Source organism: Somniosus microcephalus, chromosome 5 (genome assembly GCF_052327205.1).
Source record: "Somniosus microcephalus isolate GS21.2 chromosome 5, FLI_Smic_1.0, whole genome shotgun sequence".
Lineage (NCBI taxonomy): Eukaryota > Metazoa > Chordata > Chondrichthyes > Squaliformes > Somniosidae > Somniosus > Somniosus microcephalus.
Genome location: NC_140991.1, coordinates 119,045,576 through 119,071,427, shown reverse-complemented (window position 1 = coordinate 119,071,427; position 25,852 = coordinate 119,045,576). Strand labels below are relative to the sequence as shown.

The following is a 25,852-nucleotide window of genomic DNA, read 5'->3' as shown; positions in this document are numbered from 1 at the left end:
CATAGGACAATCCCCCATCCCAGGAACCAGTCTGGTGAACCTTCGTTGTATTCCCTCTATGGCAAGTATATCCTTCCTTAGGTAAGGAGACCAAAACTGTACACAATACCCCAGGTGTGGTCCCACCAGGGCCCTATGTAATTGCAGTAAGACATCTTTACTCTTATACTTAAATCCTCTTGTAATAAAGGCCAACATACCATATGCTGTCCTAATTGCTTGCTGTTACCTGCATGTTAACTTTCAGTGATTTGTGTACAAGGACACCCAGGTCCCTCTGAACACCAACATTTCCCTATCTCTCACCATTTAAAAAATACTCTGCTGTTCTATTTTTCCTACTAAAGTGGATAACTTCACATTTCTCCACATTATATTCCATTTGCCATGTTCTTGTCCACTCACTTAGCTTGTCTATATCCCCTTGAAGCCTCCTTGCATCCTCCTCACAACTTACATTCCCACCCAGCTTTGTATCATCAGCAAACTTGGATGTATTACCTCCAATCCCATGAGCCCTAATTTTGTTTAATAACCTCTTGTGTGGCACCTTATCGAATGCCTTCTGAAAATCCAAATACACCACATCCACTGGTTCCCCTTATCTATTCTGCTAATTACAACCTCAGAAAACAGATTTGTCAAACATGATTTCCCTTTCATAAATCCATGTTGACTCTGCCCAATTCTATTATTATTTTCTAAGTGCCCTGTTACCACGTCCTTAATAATAGATTCTAGCATTTTCCCTACTATTGATGTCAGCCTTACTGGTCTGTAGTTCCCCGTTTTCTCTCTCCGACCTTTCTTAAATAGTGGGGTTACATTTGCTACCTTCCAATCCGCTGGAACCTTCCAGAATCTATGGAATTTTGGAAAATGACAACCAATGCATCCAGTATCGCGATAGCCACCTCTTTCAAAACCCTACGATGTAGGCCATCAGATCCAGGGGATTTATCGGCTTTCAGTCCCATTAATTTCTCTAGGACAATTTTTTTACTAATACTAATTCCTTTCAGTTCCTCATTCTCGCTAGAGCCTTAGTTCTCCACCATCTCCAGGAAGTTTTTTGCGTCTTCTTCCGTGAAGACAGACACAAAGTATTTGTTTAATTTCTCTGCCTTTTCCTTATTCCCCATTATAACTTCTCCTGTCTCAGCCTGTAAGGGACCCACATTTACTTTCGCTAATCTTTTCCTTTTTACATACCTATAGAAGCTTTTACAGTCTGTTTTTATGTCTCTTGCTAGTTTACTCTCATATACCATTTTCCCTTGATCAATTTCTTGGTCCTCCTTTGCTGAAGTCTAAAATCCTCCCAATCCTCAGGCATACTACTCTTTTTGGCAATATTATAAGCCTCTTCCTTTGATTTAATGCTATCTTTAACTATTCTTGTTAGCCATGGTTGGACCACTTTTCCTGTGGGGTTTTTGTGCAATAAAGGAATGTAAATTTGTTGTAAATTATGTATTAATTCTTTAAATGCTAGCCATTGCTTATCTACCGTCATACCTTTTAATGTAGTTTCCCAATTTACCGTAGCCAACTCGCCCCTCACACTACGTAGTTTGCTTTGTTTAAATTTAAGACACTAGTTTCAGATTTAACTAAATCACTTTTAAATTGAAATTAAAATTCTATCATATGGTCACTCTTACCTAAAGGCCCCTTTCATACAAGGTTATTAATTCACCCTTTCTCATTGCACAATACTAGATCTAAAATAATCTGTTACCTAGTTGGTTCTTCAACATGCTGATCTAGAAAACTATCTTGCATACATTCCATGAATTCATCCTCCACACTATTACTGCAAATTTGGTTTGCCCAGTCTATATGTAGATTAAAGTCCCCCATGATTACTGTATTACCCTTGTTACAAACACCTCTAATTTCCTGATTTATATTCTGCCCTACATTACAACTACTGTTTGGGGGCCTATAAACAACTCCCACCAATGTTTTCTGCCCCTTGCTGTTTCTTAGCTCCACCCAAACTGATTCTACTTCTTGATTTTCGGAGCCAAGATCCTTTGGCCTAGAAATTCAGTTGCCTTAGCGCCGCTTTTGAGGCGCTAGAGGGACTAGCGCCAGAGTTATGGCCAGTTTAAAAATTCCCTGGGGCCCTAAATCGGCGTTGCACCGGTAGCGCTGCGCCGGCACCGATGACGTCATCGGTGTGCGCAGCGTCCCGGTTGCCATGCCGACGGGCCCTAGCGCCGAAATTCAGTTGCGGCCGCCTCGCCCGTGGCAGCCGCAACTAAGACTCTGGCAACAGAGTCTTGCATGAGTTTGCGCCGGCGCATTAAAGGCCCCGCGGCGGCCGGCCGCTTTCCCGCCGGCCGCCTGCCCGCAGCTCCCTCCCCGGACTTCTCCCCCCCACCCCCCGGAACAGATGCAAGCCCGGCACTTGTCCGAGGTGCCGGGCTCATTTTTAGACAGATTTGCGCGGGCCGCGGCCGGGTGCAGGCAGCTCCTCCTTAACGGAAGGAGGAGGCCTGCACTTCCCGAGCCTGCCGCACCGCATCGGGTGCCGCAGCGCCGGAATTGCGGCGCGAAACGGCAGTTAGCGCCGATTTACCGCCGCAAAGACCCTTCAGTAGCGCCGGCAGCCGTTTGGGCGCGGCCCTGCTGAATTTTTGGCGCGCGCAGGGGGACTTAGCGCCGGCACTAACTTCTGGCGCTAAAGCCCTGGCTAAGCCAAAACCCAATTTCTAGGCCTTTCTCTTTACTGTTTTTATCCCATCCTTTATTATCAGGACTACCCCTCCTCCTTTTCCATTTTGCCTATCTCTTCTAAATGTTAAGTATCCTGGAATATTTAGTTCCCAACCTTGGCCACATTGCAACCACATCTCAGTAATGGCTATTAGATCAAACCTATTCATTTCTGTCTGCGCTATTAATTCATCTATTTTGTTGTGAATGCTTTGCGCATTCAGATATAGTGCCTTTAGCTTTGATATATTTCTGTTTTTCCCTAATGTCACCTTAGTCACTGATGCCTTATTACATTTGGTACTCTCTCTCTGTCCCTTCCTGACCCACTCTGCTTATTTTTACCCAAAACTCTACTCTGCTCTAGAGCCTTGACATTTCTCTTGCTGCTTTTAAATTTACTTTTTCCTGAATCCTCCCATGCACCCCCCCCCACTTCATTAGTTTAAAGCCCTGTCTACTGCCCTAGTTATTTGGTTCGCCAGGACACTGTGGCGCCTGTCCCAATGGAACAGCTCCCTCTTTCCCCAGTACTGGTGCCAGTGCCCCATGCCACGCATTTAAACCTCTAATCTGTTTGTCCCTATGCCAATTTGCCGCCTAGCTCAGGTAACAATCCAGAGATTATCTTTGAGGTTCTGCTTTTTAATTTGGATCCTAGCTCCTCAAACTCTCTCAGCAGAACCTTATTCCTAGTTTTACCTATGTCGTTGGTTCCTACGTGGACCACAACAACTGGGTCCTTCCCCTCCAAGTTCTTCTCCAGCCACGAGGAGATATCTTAAACCCTGGCACTGGGCATTGTATGAGTGCTCAGTACTGTTCAGGTCATAAGCAAAAGTCTTCCAGGATCCCACCCTTGACTTGCTGGGTATCAGCAAATAACAGGAACATGATGGGCAGCAGCAAAATGAGTGCATTATGTCTCCTGCCAGGGAAGCAGACATTTACCTGCAGCATCCTGGGCAGACACACAAACTGATCACTGCTGGAGTAAGAAAACATGAAGTTTGTGTATTGGGCATTCCTTTGTGCAGAAGAATGTAGGACTACTTGCATGCCATACATAACATTCTGGACTTTTTGGAATTCCTGCCTTTTGAAAAAGTCCTAGGGCTCTCCTTTTGTCTCCGTTGCCCATGGGGAAAGTGATGTAAATGCTTGCTGTTGCAAACAAGGCATCAGTCGCCTATTTTATGCAGCGATGCACTACATATTGATTATTCTTACCGAAGTCCCCAATAGTGACCTGAAAAGAACTGGAGGTAAAAATGTTCAAGGTAGCCATCACTTTCACTGGCAGTACAGTGCCAGCCCGTGAGTTCGGCTGGAAATTCTCCTGCAGCATATTGCACCACTCTGTCAATGCCTCCCTTGTGAATTGGCATCTCTTAAGGCAATGCTGCAATGGCAGGTCCAGATAATTATGTCGGGGCTGATTTATTTGATTGGCAGGGTAACAGTCAACTGAATATATCATCCTCTCACTTTGCTGCCATTCAAAAGCTCTTACTCATCCTCTTCTTCCTTTATTTAACACAAGTACAATGGGACCCTGAAGGGAAGGAGAATGGTGCAGTCGAAGAAAAGGCCTCCCAAACCAATCTTTCAAATCCTCAGGTCCAACAGAATGCAGTCCAACTGCATAAAATAATTTTAACATTAGTTTTAAGTAATATTTGCAAAGAACTGCTGCAGAAATGGTATTTTCTATGTGCCCCTTTCAATCTCAGGAACAGCCTAACAACTGGTAACACCAAGGGGGTGAATTTTCATGTTAAAGTGAGAGGCAATGGTCTGGCAACTCCGAATTTCCTGGGTTTGTACTGCTATTGCGTTCTTGGTAAGGTAGACTGAGATACACGAGATGCAGCAGCTGCCCCGGATCACCTGATTGAGGTGGAAGTGAGGAATTTGTGAGGTTGAAGAGTCTGGAAACTTTGTAGAGTGATTTCTGAAGTTTGAAAATGCTTTTTCATTCCATTTTCTGTTTGAATTTTTTTTTTGCCAAGAGCTGGACTTGATTCTGAGTGTCTCTCATAGGGACAACTCACACTTACAAATCCTTTCACCCACCCACAGTCTGGGCATTTCAGGAGCAGGTATGGCCATCTGTGTGGACACATCACCCTTTGCCATTATAACAGAAGAGGAGGAGCAGCACAGCAAGGAGGAAAGGAGAGTCAGGCACCATTCAAGGAGAATGCAGCCCACCAAATATTACAGAACCCCAAGGAATATACTTGCAGCGTATGAAGAATGTCTCTAAAGAGCTCTGCATAAGAAGAATGCACTTCACCAAAGATACAATAGGGCATCTCTGTGACCCGCTACAGGAAGATCTGAAGCCAAACCCACCTGCCTGCATGCCCTCAGTGGCTATGAAGGTCACCACAGCCCTTGACTTCTACGGCACAGGATCATTTCAGGAAGCCACGGGGGATCTCTGCAACATCAGCCAGGGCACAACATGGGTATGTATTCATCAGATGACTGATGCCCTTCACAGTAGAACAGCCCAATTCATAACCATTGGAATTTCAGCAAGGCAGAAGAAAGGGCCATACAGTTTTATGGGGTGGCTTGATTCTCCAAGGTCTAAGTTGCAATCCTTGGCATCCACATAGAACATCCACTCAGCCATGTGATATTAGACTTATCAAATTTGAGGATTTTGATAATTTCTACAACTTAGTTCATAGTCCTAAGTAATTTAGGTTCAAGACTCTACAACAAGACTCTTAACAACACAAAGTTCTTTTATATTCAATAGACAAAAACATATGATGCATTATTGATCTGGGAGGTACCAGTAGTCCTAACCTGGACCTATTTGTCAGCTTCTTTCTTCCCAGGAGTATACTCATGGAGTCGCTCACAAACTTGCTATTTTTGATATATATTAATAACCTGGACTTGGGAATACAAGGCATAATTTCAGAGTTTACAGATGACATGAAATTTGGAAATGTAGCAAAGGAGAGTAACAGACTTCAGGAGGATATAGACTGCTGAAATGGGCAGATATTGGTTCTTTTGCCAATCACCTTAAATCTGTTCCCTCTGGTTATTGATCCTTCAGCCACTGGAAACAGTTTCTCTTATTTACTCTATCTAAACCCTTCATGATTTTAAACACCTCTATCAAATCTCCTCTTAGCTTTCTCTGCTCTAAGGAAAACAACCCCAGCTTCTCTAGTCTGTGCACATAACTGTAATCCCTCATCCCTGGAACCATTCGAGTAAATCGCTTCTGTACCCTCTCCAAAGCCTTCAAGTCCTTCGTAAAGTGTGGTGCTCAGAACTGGACATCTCAGATGTCTTCACCTCTGTCTACCTCTGTTAGGATCACCTCTGATGACACAAAGCTAGGTGGCAGTGTCAGTTGCGAAGAGGATGTGAAGAGGCTTCAAGGGGATCTCGACAGGCTCAGTGAGTGGGCGAGAACATGGCAGATGGAATATAATGTGGATAAATGTGAAGTTATCCACTTTGATAGAAAAAACAGAAAGGCAGAGTATTTCCTAAATGGTGAAAGATTGGGGAATGCAGATGCTCAAAGGGACCTGGGTGTCCTTGTACATGAGTCACTGAAAGTGAATGTGCAGGTGCAGCAAGCCATTAGGAAGGCAAATGGTATGCTGGCCTTCATTACAAGAGGATTTGAGTACAGGAGTAAAGAAGTCTTACTCCAATTATATAGGGCCTTGGTGAGACCACACCTGGAGTACTGTGTACAATTTTGGTCTCCTTACCTAAGGAAGGATATACTTGCCATAGAGGGAGCGCAACGAAGGTTCACAAGATTGATTCCTGGGATAGCGGGACTGTCGTATGAGAAGAGATTGAGTAAACTAGGCCTGTATTCTCTAGAATTCAGAAGAATGAGAGGGGATCTCATTGAAGCATTGAAGGGTGGATGCTGGGAGAATGTTTCCCTTGGCTGGGGAATCTAGAATCAGGGGCCACAGCCTCAGGATAAAAGGTAGGCCATTCAGGACTGAGAGGAGAAGAAATTTCTTCACACAGAGGGTGGTGAATCTTTGGAATTCTCTACCCCGGAGGGCTGTGGAGGCTCAGTCATTGGGTATATTCAAAACAGAAGTTGATAGATTTCTGACTGGTAAGGGCATCAAGCGATATGGCGATAGGGCCGGTGAATGGAGTTGAGGCAGAAGATCAGGCATGATCTCATTGAATGGCAGAGCAGGCTCGAAGGGCCAAATGGCTTACTCCTGCTCCTATTTCTTATGTTCTTATGTCTAACTCAATCTACCTTGGACTCCACAACTTGATTTCCTTCTTTGCCACTAGGCAGTAAAGAAACATTCCCTCAATCCACTACCCATCCTATCACTTAACCACATATCAACTCTCTTTGCCCCGAAATTACCTTGCCAGTAATCATCACCTGAGTGAATAAGTCAGCACCTCTTTCCTGTATGACTGTAATCTCCATGAATAACCAAGTGCCATGTCAATTCTAATACAATAATTGCAAAGTGCAAACAAACAATAACAGTAATCTTTCCTTACATGATGCTCCCCCGAGTGCATTTACATGCCTTTCTGTCACCTATTCTAGTGCTCTTTCTAAGTTGCACCTGAGGGCCAGGATTGCAGGAGGTGGTTGGCTCTTTATGCTGTACAGAAGGACCATAGAACTGAGGTGGCCTTTGTTTTATGGCAGCTGGATCCTGGCATGGAGCTGCTGCTGGCTGCATCCCTATCCAAAATAGTCAATTCCCTCATACTGTTCCTTGACATACTGATCTAGAAAACTATCATGAATGCATTCCATGAACTCTTCCTCTGCACTATTTCTGCACATTTGATTTGCCCAGTGTATATGAAAGTTAAAGCCCCCCATGATTACTGTATTATCCTTGTTACATGCATCTCTAATTTCCTGATTTATACTCTGCCCAACACTACAACCACTGTTTGGGGGCCTATAGACTACTCCCACTAGTGTTTTCTGCCCCTTGTCATTTCTTAGCTCCACCCAAACTGATTCTACAATTTGTTTTTCAAGGCAAGATCCTTTCTCCCTACTGTCTTTATTCCCTCCTTTATTATCAGGGCTACCCCGCCTCCTTTTCAATTCTGTCTGTCTCTTCTAAAAGTCAAATATCCTGGAATATTTAGTTCCCAACCTTGGTCACTCTGCAACCACGTCTCTGCAATAGCTATTAAATTAAAACCCATTTATTTCCATCTGCTCTATTCATCTATTTTGTTGCGAATGCTTTGTGCATTCAGATATAGTATCTTTAGCTTTAACTTTTTTTCCCTGGTGTCACTTTGGTCACTAATGCCTTATTACCTTCGTTAATCTTTCTGTCCCTTCCTGACCCACTCTGCTTATCTTTACCTAGATCACTATTCTGCTCTACAGCCTTGACATTTCTCTTACTGCTTTTGAATTGACCCTTTCCTGAATCCTCCCACCTCTCCTTCATTAGTTTAAAGCCCTATCTACCGCCCTAGTTATTCGATTCACCAGGACACTGGTCCCAGCCCGGTTTAAGTGGAGCCCATCCCAACAGAACAGCTCCCTCTTTCCCCAGTACTGGTGTCAGTGCCCCATGAATTGAAACACCTGCCTCCCACACCACTCTTTGAGCCACGCATTTAACCTTCTAATCTGTTTGTCCCTATGCCAATTTGCACGTGGCTCAGGTGACAATCCAGAGATTAATACCTGTGAGGTTCTGTGTTTTAATTTCAACCCTTGCTCCTCAAATTCTCTCAGCAGAACCTCATTCCTAATTCTACCTATGTCGTTGGTTCCTACATGGACTACGACAACTGGATCCTCCCCCTCCCGCTCCAAGTTCTTCTCCAGCCGCGAGGAGACATGTTTTACCCTGGCACCAGGCAAGGCAACACAACCTTCGGAACTCCCAGTCACGGCTGCAGAGAACAGTATCTAGCCCCCGACTATACTGTCCCCTACCGCTATCACATTCCTTTTCACTCCTCCCACTTGAATGGCCACCTGCACCATGGTGCCATGGTCAGCTTGCTCATCCACACTGCAGTCCTTGTTTTCATCCCCACAGGTAGCAAGTATCTCATAGCTGTTAGTCAAAGTCAAGGCTCCTCCATCACTATAACCTGGGTCCCCATGCCTTCCTGACTCGCGGTCACACCCTCCTGTCCCTGACCATTGACGAACTCTAAAGTACTACTTAACCTAAGGGGTGTGACTGCCTCCTGGATCAGTGTCCAGGTAACTTTCCTCCTCCCTGATGCCCACAATGTCTGCACCTCATACTCCAGCTCAACAACTCTGAGCCGACGTTCCTCGAGCTGCAGACACTTACTGCAGATGTGGTTGCTCGGGATCTCGCTGGTCTCCACAAACTTCCACATGCTGCAGTTATGGCACACCACCTGCCCTGCCATTTCTATCTAACCTTCTTTATTTATTTGATTAGTTAAGTAATTATTATTATTTTTCAATCAATTATTTTAGTTTTACTAATTAATTGGTTTATCTAGTTTAAGTTACTAATTCAGTAAAGTAATAGCAAGTTACAGTTTCCTAGCTCTGAGTTTAACCCACTTCCCTAGCTGAGAAGCTAAAAAAAACTGTAATACTCACCAACCAATCACCTACCTGCTGCCCTGTGATGTCACTCCTTGATTTTTTTCCTGTTTTGAAGATTCCTCGCACTGCCTCTGTCTTTATAGCGTCGCCGCTGCTCTCGCCGGTTTATCCCAGGTCCGCTCCTCTCGCCGCTGCTCTCGCTGTTCGCACTGCCTCTGTCTTTATACCGCCGTCGCTGCTCTCGCCGGTTTATCCCAGGTCCACTCCTCTCGCCGTTCGCACTGCCTCTGTCTTTATACCGCCATCGCTGCTCTTGCCGGTTTATCCCAGGTCTGCTCCTCTCGCCGCTGCTCTCGCTGTTCGCACTGCCTCTCTCTTTATAGCACCACTGTCGCTGCTCTCGCCGGTTTATCCCAGGTCCGCTCCTCTCGCCGCTGCCCTCGCTGTTCGCACTGCCTCTCTCTTTATACCGCCGCCACTGCTCTTGCCAGTTTATCCCAGGTCCACTCCTCTCGCCGCTGCCCTCGCTGTTCGCACTGCCTCTCTCTTTACACCGCCGTCACTGCTCTTGCCAGTTTATCCCAGGTCCACTCCTCTCACCGCTGCCCTCGCTGTTCGCACTGCCTCTGTCTTTATAGCGTCGCCGCTCTCATCGGTTTATCCCAGGTCCGCTCCTCTCGCTGCTGCCCTGGTAGAAGGCTGTGTCTGTGCGGTGCTTCCAGAGATGTTAGAGTGTTTAACGATTATTGCTAACATGTGCAGTGAAGTTGTGTGTGAAGTGAAGGAGCCAAGCACTGTTGCTCTCTCATGTTTGTTGCCCAGTCTGCTACTAGAGTGTGCAGGCTGAACTGTCTTTCTAAAGGACAAACATAAGTTTCCAGGTAGTTCAGCTGCTTACACCTGTTTTACATGGGATTTACACCAATGCCTGCACTAATGGGAATGCAAATAAGCAGAACCAGGAAATCCCTGTGCAACTCTGGCTAGAGGCCACCGGCGGGTGCAATTTTTTTTTAAAAAGGTGCAGCTACGGTGTAATTAATTTTAGGAAATTCTAGGTCCAAGTGTATTTGGGTGTTCTTCTTACCCCTTCCTGGTGACCAGTGTTAATGGCAGAAAATGACAGAAGGTATTGCGACATCACTTCTATGTTATTTTAAAACAATTTAAAGTTTCTGCATCTCTTTCAATTGGCTTCTTTCCGTTTGTGCCCATTCTATCCTGGAAGTGCACGTCATACACAAACGGAGTGGTGAGCTGACAGAATAGGTCTCTGCCCCTTTTTCCTCATTCTAACACACTGGTGCCAATTTCCAAACAGCAAGGTCCTACAAGCACCAATGAGATAATGACCAGATTGCTTTAGTGATATTGGTTGAGGGATAAGTGTGGGCCAGGACACCAACCCTGCTCTTCTTTGAATAACGCCATGGGATTTTTTAGAAAATTGACCTATTAAGGTGTCAGCCTTGGCTCAGTGGTAGCATTCTCAGTCCTGGGTTCAATCTCCACTCTAGAGACTTGAGCACATAATCTAGACTGACACCAAGTGCTATTGGAGGTGCTGTCTTTCAGATGAGATGTTAAACTGAAACCACATCTGCTCTCTCAAGTGGCAGTAAAAAATCCCATGGCACTATTCAAAGAAGAGCAAGGTCGGTGTCCTGGCCCACGCTTATCCCTCAACCAACATCACTAAAACAGTCTGGTCATTATCTCATTGGTGCGTGTAGGACCTTGCTGTTTGGAAATTGGCAGCTGTGTTTTCCTACATTATAACTGTGTTTCCCTATATTACAATTCAAAAATAATTCATTGGCTGTGAAGTCCTTTGGGATGTTCTGAGGTTGTGAAAGTTGCTATATAAATGCAAGCTCTTTCTTTATCTTCTATATGCTTATGTGTTGTTGATAGGTGTGGCATCGTTGCAAAACATTTCCTTCCCTTTCCATGGCCGCAATTTCCCCTACCTGGGTGGTGGCAGGTGACGAACCCGCTCCTGTGATGATCCCGGCCAAAAATAAGATCTTACCACTAAGGGCCGTGTTCGGTCCGCCCTGCGCGTTTCCCATTCCAATTAATGGGAGCGAGTCCGGTGATGTCACCGGATGACGTGCTTCTTGCCAGTATATTTAAAGGGGCCATTAATTAATTAAAGGGGATACTAGCATCTATAATCGGGCAGAGGGTGTCCATAACGAACAATAACATTTTAAAATTAATTACATAGAATGGAGCAGGTGATGTGTTACTGTTGCGAGATGTGGGAGCCGGTGGACCCCATTGAGGCTAACGGTGATTACATCTGTGACAAGTGTCTGCTGCTACAGGATCTCCAGCTCCGTGTTGATGAGCTGGAGTCTGAGCTTCAAACACTGCGACACATGAGGGAGGGGGCGAAGTACCTGGACTCTGTGTATCAGGAGGTGATCACACCTATGAAGTTAATTAATTCAGATGTAGCCCATGGTCAGGGACAGGACGGTGTGACTACGAGCGAGGCAGGTACGGGGATCCAGGAGGTAGAGCTGGAGGAGCCACAGCCCTTGCTCTTGTCCAACAGGTTCGAGGTTCTTACTCCCTGTGGGGACGGGAGCAGGGACTGCAGGGAGGATGAGCAACCTGGCCACAGCACCGTGGAACGGGGGGCCATTCAAGGGGGAGTAAATAGAAATGTTGTAGTGGTAGGGGATAGTATTATTAGGGGGATAGATAGAGTTCTCTGCAGCCAAGAGCGAAAGTCCCGTAGGCTGTGTTGCCTACCCAGTGCCAGGGTTAAAGACATCTCCTCTGGGCTGGAAAGAAACTTGCAGTGGGAGGGGGTGGATCCAGTCGTCGTGGTCCATGTTGGTACAAACGACGTAGATAGGACTAGGAAGCCGGTTCTGTTAAAGGAGTATGAGCAACTAGGGGTCAAATTAAAAAACAGAACCTCAAGGGTAATAATCTGAGCCATGAGCGAATTTGGCTAGGACAAATAAAATGAGAGAGTTAAATGCGTGGCTCAAAGACTGGTGTGGGAGAAATGGGTTTTGCTTCCTGGGACACTGGCACCAGTACTGGGGCAGGAGAGAACTGTTCCATTGGGACGGGCTTCACTTGGCCAGTGCTGGGACTAGAGTCCTGGCGGATCATATAACTAGGGCTGTAGAGAGGGCTTTAAACTAACTAGTGGGGGGGAGGTTCCTAGAGAGCAAATAATAAAAATGACAACAGAGAAGGTCAGAGACTTAGGTAGCAGTGGGAAAATTAAAAACCAGAGCGTGTCAGGAAGGGGCAGAAGGTATGGAGTAAAAGGTAAAGTAATAAAAAGGGCAAAAGCAGGAACTAAGTGTCACAAAACATATTTCAAAGTTCTCTATCTGAATGCACGTAGCATTCGTAACAAAATAGATGAGTTCATGGCACAAATAACTACATATGGGTATGATCTTGTGGCCATTACAGAAACATGGCTGCAGGGTGACAATGCCTGGGAATTAAACATACCAGGTTATTTAACGATCAGGAAGGACAGGCAGGAAGGAAGGGGAGGTGGGGTGGCTATGTTAATAAAGGAAGGAATCACTGTAATACAGAGAAATGATATTGGGTCAAAAGATCAGGATAATGAAACAGTTTGGGTGGAGATAAGGAATAATAAGGGGAAAAGAACACTAGTGGGCGTAGTCTATAGGCCTCCGAACAGTTGCAACTTGGTTGGACGGAGTATCAGGAAATAGTTGAGGCTTGTAATAAGGGAACATCTATAATTATGGGGGATTTTAACTGTCATATTAATTGGACAAATCAAATTGGGCAGGGCTGCCTTGAGGATGAGTTCATTGAGTGTATTAGGGATGGGTTTCTTGAGCAGTATATAACTGAACCGACCAGGGGGCAAGCAACCTTAGATCTGGTCCTGTGTAACGAGACAGGATTAATTAAAAATGTCCTAGTAAAGGATCCCCTTGGAAAGAGTGACCATATTCAATTAGAGGGTGAGAAGGTTGGATCTCAAACAAGCGTGCTAAGCTTGAATAAAGGAGACTATGAAGGTATGAGAGCGGAATTGAGTAGAGTGGATTGGGAAAATAGATTAAAGGGTAAGACGATACATGATCAGTGGTGTATATTTAAGGAGTTATTTTACAACTTCCAAAAAATATATATTCCACTGAGAAGAAAAGGGTGTGAAAGAAAAGACAGCCATCCGTGGCTAAGTAAAGAAATTAAGGATAGTATTCGACTAAAAACAAGGGCATATAAGGTAGCCAAATCTAGTGGGAGGATAGAGGATTGGGAAAACTTTAAAAGACAGCAAAAAATAACAAAAACATTGATTAAGAAAGGCAAGACAGATTATGAAAGTAAATTAGCAAAAAATATAAAAACAGATAGTAAGAGTTTTTATAGTTATATAAAAAGAAAAAGGGTGGCTAAAGTAAATGTTGGTCCCTTAGAGGATGAGACCGGGAAATTAATGGTGGGAAATATGGAGATGGCAAAAACACTGAATGAATATTTTGTATCAGTCTTTACAGTAGAAGACACTAAGAATATCCCAACACTGGACAAACAGGGGGCTAAAGGGGGGGAGGAGCTAAACACGATCAAAATCACTAAGGAAGTGGTACTCGGTAAAATAATGGGACTCGAGGCGGATAGATCACCTGGACCTGATGGCTAACATCCTAGGGTCTTGAGGGAAGTGGCGGTAGGGATTGTGGATGCATTGGTAATAATTTTCCAAAACTCCCTGGACTCAGCAAAGGTCCCAGCAGACTGGAAAACTGCTAATGTAACCCTTATTTAAAAAGGGCAGTTAACAGAAGGCTGGAAACTATAGACCGGTTAGCCTAACATCTGTGGTGGGTAAAATTTTGGAGTCCATTATTAAGGAGACCGTAACAGGACATTTGGATAATCATCATTTAATAGGACAAAGTCAGCATGGTTTTATGAAGGGGAAGTCATGTTTGACAAATTTGCTGGAGTTCTTTGAGGAAGTAACATATAGGGTGGATAAAGGGGAACCAGTGGACGTAGTGTATTTAGACTTCCAAAAGGCATTTGACAAGGTGCCACACAACAGATTATTGCTTAAGATAAAAAATCACGGGATTGGGGGTAATATTCTGGCATGCATAGAGGATTGGCTATCTAACAGAAGGCAGAGAGTTGGGATAAATGGTTCATTCTCAGAATGGCAATCAGTAACTGGTGGTGTTCCACAGGGGTCGGTGCTGAGTCCCCAACTCTTTACAATCTATATTAACGATTTGGAGGAGGGGACCGAGTGTAACATATCAAAGTTTGCAGATGATACTAAGATGGGAGGGAAAGTAGTGAGTGAGGAGGACATAAAAAACCTGCAAGGGGACATCGACAGGCTAAGTAAGTGGGCAGAGATTTGGCAGATGGAATACAATACTGGAAAGTGTGAGGTTATGCACTTTGGCAGGAAAAATCGTAGAGCAAGTTATTATCTTAATGGCAAGAAACTGGAAAGTACTGAAGTACAAAGGGATCTGGGGGTCCTGGTGCACGAAACTCAAAAGGTTAGTATGCAGGTGCAGCAAGTGATTAAGAAGGCCAATGGAATGTTGGCGTTCATTGCTAGGGGGATAGAATATAAAAATAGGGAGGTATTGCTTCAGTTGTACAAGGTATTGGTGAGACCGCACCTGGAATACTGCATACAGTTCCGGTGTCCATACTTAAGAAAAGACATACTTGCTCTCGAGTCAGTACAAAGAAGGTTCACTCGGTTAATCCCGGGGATGAGGGGATGGACATATGAGGAGAGGTTGAGTAGATTGGGACTCTACTCATTGGAGTTCAGAAGAATGAGAGGCGATCTTATTGAAACATATAAGATTGTGAAGGGGTTGGATCGGGTGGATGCGGGGAGGATGTTCCCGATGATGGGTGAAATGAGAACTAGGGGGCATAGTCTTAGAATAAGGGGCTGCTCTTTCAAAACTGAGATGAGGAGGAACTACTTCACTCAGAGGGTGGTAGGTCCATGGAATATGCTGCCCCAAAAAGCTGTAGAAGCTACATCGTTACATAAATTTAAAACAGAAATAGACAGTTTCCTAGAAGTAAAAGGAATTAAGGGTTACGGGGAGCGGGCAGGAATTTGGACATGAGTCTAGGTTCGGATCAGTCTTGGCCCTGTGGGTAGCGGAGCGGGCCCAGGGGCCGTGTAGCCTGATCCTGCTCCTATTTCGTGTGTCTAATTCTGTTAGTTTCAGGAGATAGTTCTGTGATAGAGATTGGCGGTTAGGATCAGATCAGCCATGATCTTATTGAATGGCAGAGCAGGCTCGAGGGGCCGATTGGCCTACTCCTGCTCCTATTTCTTATGTTCTTATGTTCTTATGTTCATGACCCGTTTGCTGACAGTTGGATTTTCTTTCATGAAGCTTGTGTTAGTGAGTGGAGGTCTGTACCATGACGCCTGAAAGGCAGAGATCTGCGCCTCGTTACAATGGTGAGTCCCTCCAGCATCTTGTTGAGGAAGTGAGGGCACGTAAGGAGGTCCTCTTCCCTGCGGATGGCAGGAAGAGGCCTGCCTAACAGGCTAAATCAGCATGACTATTCTGTCCTCCTCATGACCATGATTCGACAGATAGCTAAACCCTCATCACCAAACAGGAGGCGTTGATTGTTATAATCCAATTTAATAATACAGGGTGAAACTACAGAGGAAATAAGAAATAAGAAATTATAACATCAAACAAGGCCGATTTGTATCACAAATATCAATAAATGGTGGCATCGATCGAACATAAAGAACATGTGATAAAAGCTACTCACAGATTATGCCAACTAAGGGGGAAACCGAGAAGGTAAGCATCAGATACAGTAAACATCCCCAGACATGTAGTTTCCATGAGGCTGCTCCCTTTTTACTGGCTTTCCGATTCAAATTCAAACTCAACTGTCAGTGCACAAGCACACTGCAACGAAACGTCACATGACACAAATGAACAATAGGGAGGTATATAGTCGAACACTAGGGGGAGACAAAAACACAATCCCAAAGTCTATTAGGAGACGTAACACTCCCCATCTGGTATCTCTAAGATTCCACATAATAAAGAAAATACAACTTATCAGAAAGCAACCGTCTGGTCTTCCTTGGAGAGAAGAAGCACGATCTCTGTGATTGGCCTGTAGAAGAGCTTTGTCCCATCACTGCTTGGGATCTTGACCTCTACCTTCCGAACTCTACCATCTTTGCTGGGGAAAACCTTTGAGATGATCCCCATTGGCCATTCGCTTCTTTTGTTCTGACTGTCCTTCATTAGAACTATGTTCCCCGTTTGGATGTTGGTCTTTGATGACTGCCATTTGCTACGTACTTGGAGAGTTGACAGGTACTCGTGTCGCCAACGGCTCTAGAAGGTGTTGGCCAGACTCTGTACTTGCTTCCACTGACGTCTGTAGAGGTCCTTGCTGCCGAACTCTCCTGGAGGTGTAGGAATGGCTTCTCCTTTTTGAGTGAGGAGGGTGGCAGGCGTCAGGATGAATGGGAACTCTGCATCCGATGCCGGAGGGACGAGTGGTCTTGCATTGTGCCGTAATCCTGTTCTCCTTCCTGAGCTGCACGTCGGAGGCCGTAGGTAGCAACTGCTGGAGACGGACTGTTCCCGAAGACGTGTACTTTCATCCTGTACACCACAATCTCTTTGTCAAGGTCATTATCTTTGTACCAGAGGAACCTGAGGAAGTTCCTGTCACTCTCTCTGACAACGAAACAGTGAAACATTTGCTGGATGTCGGCTGTGATGGCAACGGATTCTCTCCTGAAACGCATGAGGACCCCAAGCAGACTGTTGTTAAGGTCTGGTCCTGACAGAAGGACATCATTGAGAGAGACATCATGATGTTTCGCACTTGAGTCAAAGACGACTCTGATCTGACCGGGCTTCTTAGGATGGTACACTCCAAATATAGGTAAGTACCAGCATTCTTCACCTTTTAAGGGCAGAGCTACTTTTGCGTGCCCATTGTCAAACACTTTCTGCATGAATGAGATGAAGTGGTCCTTTGTATCCGGCTTTCTTTCCAGCGTGCGGCGGAGAGAGATGAGTCGATTGAGTGCTTGTCCTCGGTTGTTAGGCAGCCGTCGTCTTGGAGTTCTGAACGGGAGAGGAGCAACCCAGCTATTGCTACTGTCCATGAAGACCTCTTCATCCATGTCCTTTATAAAGAGTTTGTCCTCAATGGAAGGAGCTAACTTGTCATCGTCACTCGTCCTTTTGAAGACCGCCTGACCAAGATGATCCCCTTGCTTTCCATGTTCCGGTCGCTCAGTAGGATCATGAGAGAGAGAGCTTGGAACCTGTATGTCGTATCTTTCTTTCACTTGAAAGCTGTTGGGGCACGGATCAAAGAGTGAGGGGCGACCATTCTTCAGCACATTTGTATGGAATGTGTTCACTTTGGCAGGTCTGTGGGCGTTTCCCAGACAAACATCACCGATGATGACCCACCCTAGGTCAAGTCTCTGAGCATAAGGTGAGTCGTGTGGACCATTTATCTGTTCACGTACCTTGTGGATTCTCAATATGTCTCTGCCTAGAAGTAGGATGGGAGCTTGAGGGTCCAACGGTAGAATCTGGTAAGCCACTGGTTTGAGATGAGCATGATGAAGCGCTGCTTCAGGTGTAGGGATCTCTGACCTGTTATTAGGCACCTGGTTACACTCTATTAGTGTGGGCAGAGGCAGACTCGTCTTTCCATCAAGGGTCTCCACTACGAAACCACTGGCCCTCCTTCCTGATGTCTCCACTAGGCCGGCACAAGTTTTCAGTGAATATGGGGAGCTGTTTCCTTCTATGTTGAAGTGGTCGAAGAACTGAGACTTGGTGAGTGATCTGTTACTCTGATCATCCAGCATGGCGTATATCTTTATGGCTTTCTCTTGCTGTCCTTCAGGGTAGACCGTCACAAGACAGATTTTGGAACAGGATTTGCCGCTGATGTGTGCTCCGCAGACCTTGGTGCAATGTGAGGCTACTTCAGGTGTCAGAATGTTTTCCTCTTCCTCCCCGCCGTGCTCTGCTGCGGCGGTCGAGGCCGTTGAGACCCAGGGGGCTGGACCTGGGTGGAGTGCTGTGTTGTGGCCTTTGCTCTTGCATTCTGCGCATTTGACGGCCGTGTTACAGTCCCGTGCCAGGTGAGTTGAAGAGGAACAGCATTTATAACAGATGCCACGTTCCTTTAAGAAGGATTTGCGATCCTCCAAAGTCCGTTCTCTGAAGCTCCGACACCTCCTGAGCGGGTGCGGCTTGTTGTGGATGGGGCATTGCTTGACGGGGTCGTCCGTTTTCCCATCTGCGTCGTCGCTGGAGGAGGCGCTGGACAGTGACATTTCAGTTTTATGAACTGACACTGGAGTTCTCTGGCTGTACCTTGTAGCAGACTGTGCTGTCTTCGGTGGCCCAGGGCTTTGAGTGGAGAAGAAGCAGCTTGGGTCGTTTCTTATTTTAACCTGCTGGCAGATAAACTTGGCAAAAAAGGAGAAAGGTGGGAAGGGAACGTTGTGATCTTCCTTATACTTTGATCCCCGAGTTACCCATTTTTCCTGCAAGTTGAATGGTAACTTTTCAACAATGGGATTTATTCCGCGTGCCGTGTCAAGGTACAGAAGGCCTGGCAGACTTCCCTCAGTTTTTGCTGAGTCAATTTCCATTAGGACGTCACCTAACTCTCTGAGCTTCAGGTGGTCTCGATTGAGGATCTTGGGAAAGTTCTCCAGCTTCTTAAACAGTGCATTCTCAACCACCTCTGGGGAGCCATAGCTCTCGTCCAGACGATCCCATATCATCTTCAACCCCCTTTCCGGGAGGTTAATGTGCACAGCTCGAATTCTCTTGGCATGCTCAGAGGATTCCTTACCCAGCCATTTAGCAAGGAGGTCAATTTCTTCGCTTGCTGACAGGTCTAACCCTCTTGTGGTGTTCCGAAAAGTAGACCTCCATGCTCTGTAGTCTTCAGATTGGTCGTTGAACTGTAGCAGCCCGGTGGTGACGAGTTCACGACGTGCGAAGAACCTCACGAAATCTGACATGCCTTGGGTCTGTTCGCGGTGAAGTAGAGCAGCTGGACTGTGATAGGTCTCCAGATGTTGTGAACGATAATGATGGGTTAGCTTTTGGTCTTCTGGTTGGAACTTGTGTTCGTCGTCTTCCACAGTGTTTTTGTTGGGCTCGCAACGGCGCTGAGATGCATGGCCAGACTCTTCCTGTTCGTGTATTAACTCTGGAACAGGCTCCATGTCAGGCATTGAAGGGTTAACAGCGTGTGACCTGGAGTGGCTTTGTATGTATTCTGTGGTGCGTTGCACTGGATCTTGATGAGGGAGATGAAGGTTAAGGTTGCTGCCTGTTGCTTCACCTTCAGCAGCTGCTTCAAGGACTTCTGCCTCCGCTAGAGCTGCTGCTGCCTCTTTTTCTATATCCAATACGGCTAATGTTGCTTCAATACGTGCCTTTTCCATTTTTATGTCCATTTCCTTTTGAGCAAAAGACATCTTTGCTTTGGCTGCTTCGGCCTTGGCTCTGGCCATCGCTGCTGCTGCACCAGTAGCAGACATACTTGAATGCCTGGAGGAGCCAGAACAGTGAGATCTGGTCTCCTCTGCTCATTTCAATGGTGACTGTTCCTCCATTCCAGCTTGTGGGACAGGGGTGGTCTGGAATGTGTGGCTTCAGAGATGCATTGATTCGTGTTGGTGTTGAGTATGTACCCAGGATGATGACGTAGAGTATCTGTACCTTTAGCAGATTCGCCCATGGGAAGGTAATCTTTTCACTATTCTGTCCTCCTCATGACCATGATTCGACAGATAGCTAAACCCTCATCACCAAACAGGAGGCGTTGATTGTTATAATCCAATTTAATAATACAGGGTGAAACTACAGAGGAAATAAGAAATAAGAAATTATAACATCAAACAAGGCTGATTTGTATCACAAATATCAATAAATGGTGGCATAGATCGAACATAAAGAACATGTGATAAAAGCTACTCACAGATTATGCCAACTAAGGGGGAAACCGAGAAGGTAAGCATCAGATACAGTAAACATCCCCAGACATGTAGTTTCCATGAGGCTGCTCCCTTTTTACTGGCTTTCCGATTCAAATTCAAACTCAACTGTCAGTGCACAAGCACACTGCAACGAAACGTCACATGACACAAATGAACAATAGGGAGGTATATAGTCGAACACTAGGGGGAGACAAAAACACAATCCCAAAGTCTATTAGGAGACGTAACAATGACTTAATATAGCCAAAGAGATAATGGCGAATTCAGTAGTGCGTCGCACTTGAGTACAGTGCAGGAAAAACTTTAATGATCTTCTAAGATCAGGAAAAGTAAGTATAAACCTACACTTACCTTAATGATGCTGTGCCTGTCATCACATCCCCACCACTGTGCATTGCCAACCATACTCCTGCACAAAGTGACTCAGCCCAAGATCCCTTAGACCTTCGTCCATCCGTCAATCTCTATTTACATTATAAGGCCCCCATCTTAATTTCCACCCCTCACACTCAGCATCATCATTATGCAATGAAAGCAAGTAACAGCATAAAAGGAGGCAACTTGGTATCACCAAGCCACTTCATCGAAGTCTCCCTGTGAAGCTGTATGCCATTCCATTACTGACGGTCATTCCATCAGTCTCTTCAAACCTCTTTTTTGCCTCCTTGCAGGAAAAGATTGCCCACAATGAGAGGGAGAGGGAGAGAATGGGAGGAGGCCTCAGTCCATCTTTCATTGGTCAAGCGTGGAGCAGGCAGCATTTGATATTGCTGGTGTGGTGGAGGTTCCAGAAGTGGGGGACAGAGAGAGGGGCTCAATAGAAGAAGCTGGTAACAGAATTATTATCCATACAGTTGCATGCCTTTCATCAGTCACTCTTATGGGGTGTTATGTGATCAGAAAATTAATGGTGATGATGTATATAATGGAATGTGTCTGCACTTAAGATGTCATATACTTAAATCATGTCTTTACTCTCCAACAGGTCCATCAGGAGCAACCCCCCCCACTGTCCAAGAGCAAGAGGAACAAGACTCCTCGGAGGAGCCTTCTGCCTCTGAGGACACAGCGTCACCTCACAGAACGCAAACCAGCACCAGCGCAGAGACGCACACCTCGGTGGGGCCGTCGCGAGATAGTGTTGTCACCTGGTTTCTCACAAATCACAAGTGAGCAAAAGGAGATGGTGGAGACAGTGACAACAGTGGAAACTCCTCATTGGAGAGCGCAGGAGTCTCCTCGCTCTGCTCGGCTGCATGCAGACGCTGAGCCTCAGGGGCCATCCAAGAAGAGGGCGATGCTGGAGCTGCAGGAACAAGTGCAGGAGGCTCTGACTGGTTTTAAGAACATAAGAACATAAGAAATAGGAGCAGGAGTAGGCCAATCAGCCCCTCGAGCCTGCTCTGCCATTCAATAAGATCATGGCTGATCTGATCCTAACCGCCAATCCACTATCACAGAACCATCTCCTGAATCTAACAGAATTAGACACACGAAATAGGAGCAGGATCAGGCTACACGGCCCCTGGGCCCGCTCCGCTACCCACAGGGCCATGACCGATCCAAACCTAGACTCATGTCCAAATTCCTGCCCACTCTCCGTAACCCTTAATTCCCTTTACTTCTAAGAAACTGTCTATTTCTGTTTTAAATTTATGTAATGATGTAGCTTCTACAGCTTTTTGGGGCAGCATATTCCATGGACCTACCACCCTCTGAGTGAAGTAGTTCCTCCTCATCTCAGTTTTGAAAGAGCAGCCCCTTATTCTAAGACTATGCCCCCTAGTTCTAGTTTCACCCATCATCGGGAACATCTTCCCCGCATCCACCCGATCCAACCCCTTCACAATCTTATATGTTTCAATAAGATCGCCTCTCATTCTTCTGAACTCCAATGAGTAAAGTCCCAATCTACTCAACCTCTCCTCATATGTCCATCCCCTCATCCCCGGGATTAACCGAGTGAACCTTCTTTGTACTGACTCGAGAGCAAGTATGTCCTTTCTTAAGTATGGACACCAAAACTGTACGCAGTATTCCAGGTGCGGTCTCACCAATACCTTGTACAACTGAAGCAATACCTCCCTATTTTTATATTCTATCCCCCTAGCAATGAAAGCCAACATTCCATTGGCCTTCTTAATCACTTGCTGCACCTGCATACTAACCTTTTGAGTTTTGTGCACCAGGACCCCCAGATCCCTTTGTACTTCAGTACTTTCCAGTTTCTTGCCATTAAGATAATAACTTGCTCTACGATTTTTCCTGCCAAAGTGCATAACCTCACACTTTCCAGTATTGTATTCCATCTGCCAAATCTCTGCCCACTTACTTAGCCTGTCGATGTCCCCTTGCAGGTTTTTTATGTCCTCCTCACTCACTACTTTCCCTCCCATCTTAGTATCATCTGCAAACTTTGATATGTTACACTCGGTCCCCTCCTCCAAATCGTTAATATAGATTGTAAAGAGTTGGGGACCCAGCACTGACCCCTGCGGAACACCACTAGTTACTGATTGCCAGTCTGAGAATGAACCATTTATCCCAACTCTCTGCCTTCTGTTAGATAGCCAATCCTCTATCCATGCCAGAATATTACCCCCAATCCCGTGATTTTTTATCTTAAGCAATAATCTTTTGTGTGGCACCTTGTCAAATGCCTTTTGGAAGTCTAAATACACTACGTCCACTGGTTCCCCTTTATCCACCCTATACGTTACTTCCTCAAAGAACTCCAGCAAATTTGTCAAACATGACTTCCCCTTCGTAAAATCATGCTGACTTTGTCCTATTAAATTATGATTATCCAAATGTCCTGTTACTGTCTCCTTAATAATGGACTCCAAAATTTTACCTACCACAGATGTTAGGCTAACCGGTCTATAGTTTCCAGCCTTCTGTCTACTGCCCTTTTTAAATAAGGGTGTTACATTAGCAGTTTTCCAGTCTGCTGGGACCTTTGCCGAGTCCAGGGAGTTTTGGAAAATTATTACCAATGCATCCACAATCCCTACCGCCACTTCCCTCAAGACCCTAGGATGTAAGCCATCAGGTCCAGGTGATTTATCCGCCTTGAGTCCCATTATTTTACCGAGTACCACTTCCTTAGTGATTTTGATCGTGTTTAGCTCCTCCTCCCCTTTAGCCCCCTGTTTGTCCAGTGTTGGGATATTCTTAGTGTCTTCTACTGTAAAGACTGATGTAAAATATTCAGTGTTTTTGCCATCTCCATATTTCCCACCATTAATTTCCCGGTCTCATCCTCTAAGGGACCAACATTTACTTTAGCCACCCTTTTTCTTTTTATATAACTATAAAAACTCTTACTATCTGTTTTTATATTTTTTGCTAATTTACTTTCATAACCTATCTTCCCTTTCTTAATCAATCTTTTTGTTATTTTTTGCTGTCTTTTAAAGTTTTCCCAATCCTCTATCCTCCCACTAGATTTGGCTACCTTATATGCCCTTGTTTTTAGTTGAATACTATCCTTAATTTCTTTACTTAGCCACGGATGGCTGTCTTTTCTTTTACACCCTTTTCTTCTCAGTGGAATATATATTTTTTGGAAGTTGTAAAATAACTCCTTAAATGTACACCACTGATCATGTATCGTCTTACCCTTTAATCTATTTTCCCAATCCACTCTACTCAATTCCGCTCTCATACCTTCATAGTCTCCTTTATTCAAGCTTAGCACGCTTGTTTGAGATCCAACCTTCTCACCCTCTAATTGAATATGGAATTCAACCATGTTATGGTCATTCATTCCAAGGGGATCCTTTACTAGGACATTTTTAATTAATCCTGTCTCATTACACAGGACCAAATCTAAGGTTGCTTGCCCCCTGGTCGGTTCAGTTACATACTGAAGAAACCCATCCCTAATACACTCAATGAACTCATCCTCAAGGCTGCCCTGCCCAATTTGATTTGTCCAGTTAATATGATAATTAAAATCCCCCATAATTATAGCTGTTCCCTTATTACAAGCCTCAACTATTTCCTGATTAATACTCCGTCCAACAGAGTTGCAACTGTTCGGAGGCCTATAGACTATGCCCACTAGTGTTTTTTCCCCCCTTATTCCGTATCTCAACCCAAACTGTTTCACTATTCTGATCCTTTGACCCAATATCATTTCTCTGTATTATAGTGATTCCTTCCTTTATTAACATAACCACCCCACCTCCCCTTCCTTCTTGCCTGTCCTTCCTGATCGTTAAATAACCTGGTATGTTTAATTCCCAGTCATTGTCACCCTGCAGCCATGTTTCTGTAATGGCCACAAGATCATACCCATATGTAGTTATTTGTGCCGTTAACTCGTCCATTTTGTTACGACTGCTACGTGCATTCAGATAAAGAACTTTCAAATATGTTTTGTGACACTTAGTTCCTGCTTTTTCCCCTTTGACTACTTTACCTTTTACTCTATACCTTCTGTCCCTTCCTGACATGCTCTGTTTTTTAATTCTCCCACTGCTACCTAAGTCTATGACCTTCTCCATAGTCATTTTTATTATTTGCTCTCTAGAAACCTCCCCCCCACTAATTAGTTTAAAGCCCTCTCTACAGCCCTAGTTATATGATTCGCCAAGATTCTAGTCCCAGCACTGGCCAAGTGAAGTCCGTCCCAATGGAACAGTTCCCTCTTGTCCCAGTACTGGTGCCAGTGTCCCAAAAAGCAAAACCCATTTTTCCCACACCTGTCTTGGAGCCACACATTTAACGCTTTAATTTTATTTATCCTAGCCAAATTCACTCGTGGCTCAGGTAATAATCCAGAGATTATTACCCTTGAGGTTCTGTTTTTTAATTTGACCCCTAGCTGTTCATACTCCTTTAACAGAACCTTCTTCCTTGTCCTATCTACATCGTTTGTACCAACATGGACCACGACAACTGGATCCTCCCCCTCCAAGTTTCTTTCCAGCCCAGAAGAGATGTCCTTAACCCTGGCACCGGGCAGACAACACAGCCTTCGGGACTCCCGCTCTCGACTGCAGAGAACCCTATCTATCCCCCTAATGATACTATCCCCTACCACTACAACATTTCTTTTTACTCCCCCCACTTGAATGGCCCCCTGTTCCACGGTGCTGTGGCCAGGTTGCTCATCCTCCCCGCAGTCCCCGCTCCCGCCCTCACAGGGAGAAAGAATCTCAAAACTGTTTGACAAGAGCAAGGGCTGCAGCTCCTTCAACACTACCTTCTGGATCCCTGTACCTGCCTCACTCATAGTCACACTCTCCTGTCCATGACCACGGACTACATCTGAATTAATTAATTTCGTAGGTGTGACTACCTCCTGAAACATAGAGTCCAGGAACTTCTCCCCCTCCCTGATGTGTCGCAGTGTCTGAAGCTCGGTCTCAAGCACCTCAATACGGAGCCGGAGTTCCTCTAGCAGCAAACACTTGTCGCAGATGTAATCACCGTGAGCCTCAATGGGGTCCACTGGCTCCCACATCTCACAACAGTAACACATCACCTGCTCCATTCTATATAATTAATTAAAT

The 25,852-nt window shown here is 45.2% G+C and overlaps 1 protein-coding gene and 1 long non-coding RNA gene across 7 annotated transcripts in view; one reads left to right on the top strand and one right to left on the bottom strand.

Moving 5' to 3' along the window:
* Positions 1 to 25,852, top strand: part of ddc (dopa decarboxylase) — a 237,719-nt gene that overhangs the window by 119,871 nt on the left and 91,996 nt on the right. The window lies entirely within an intron of this gene.
* LOC147117276 (uncharacterized) lies at positions 15,933 to 17,847 on the bottom strand. Its single transcript, XR_015078407.1, has 2 exons — positions 16,085 to 17,847; positions 15,933 to 15,966 (listed from the first exon to the last, which is right to left on the bottom strand). It is a non-coding gene; the product is annotated as an uncharacterized LOC147117276 (long non-coding RNA).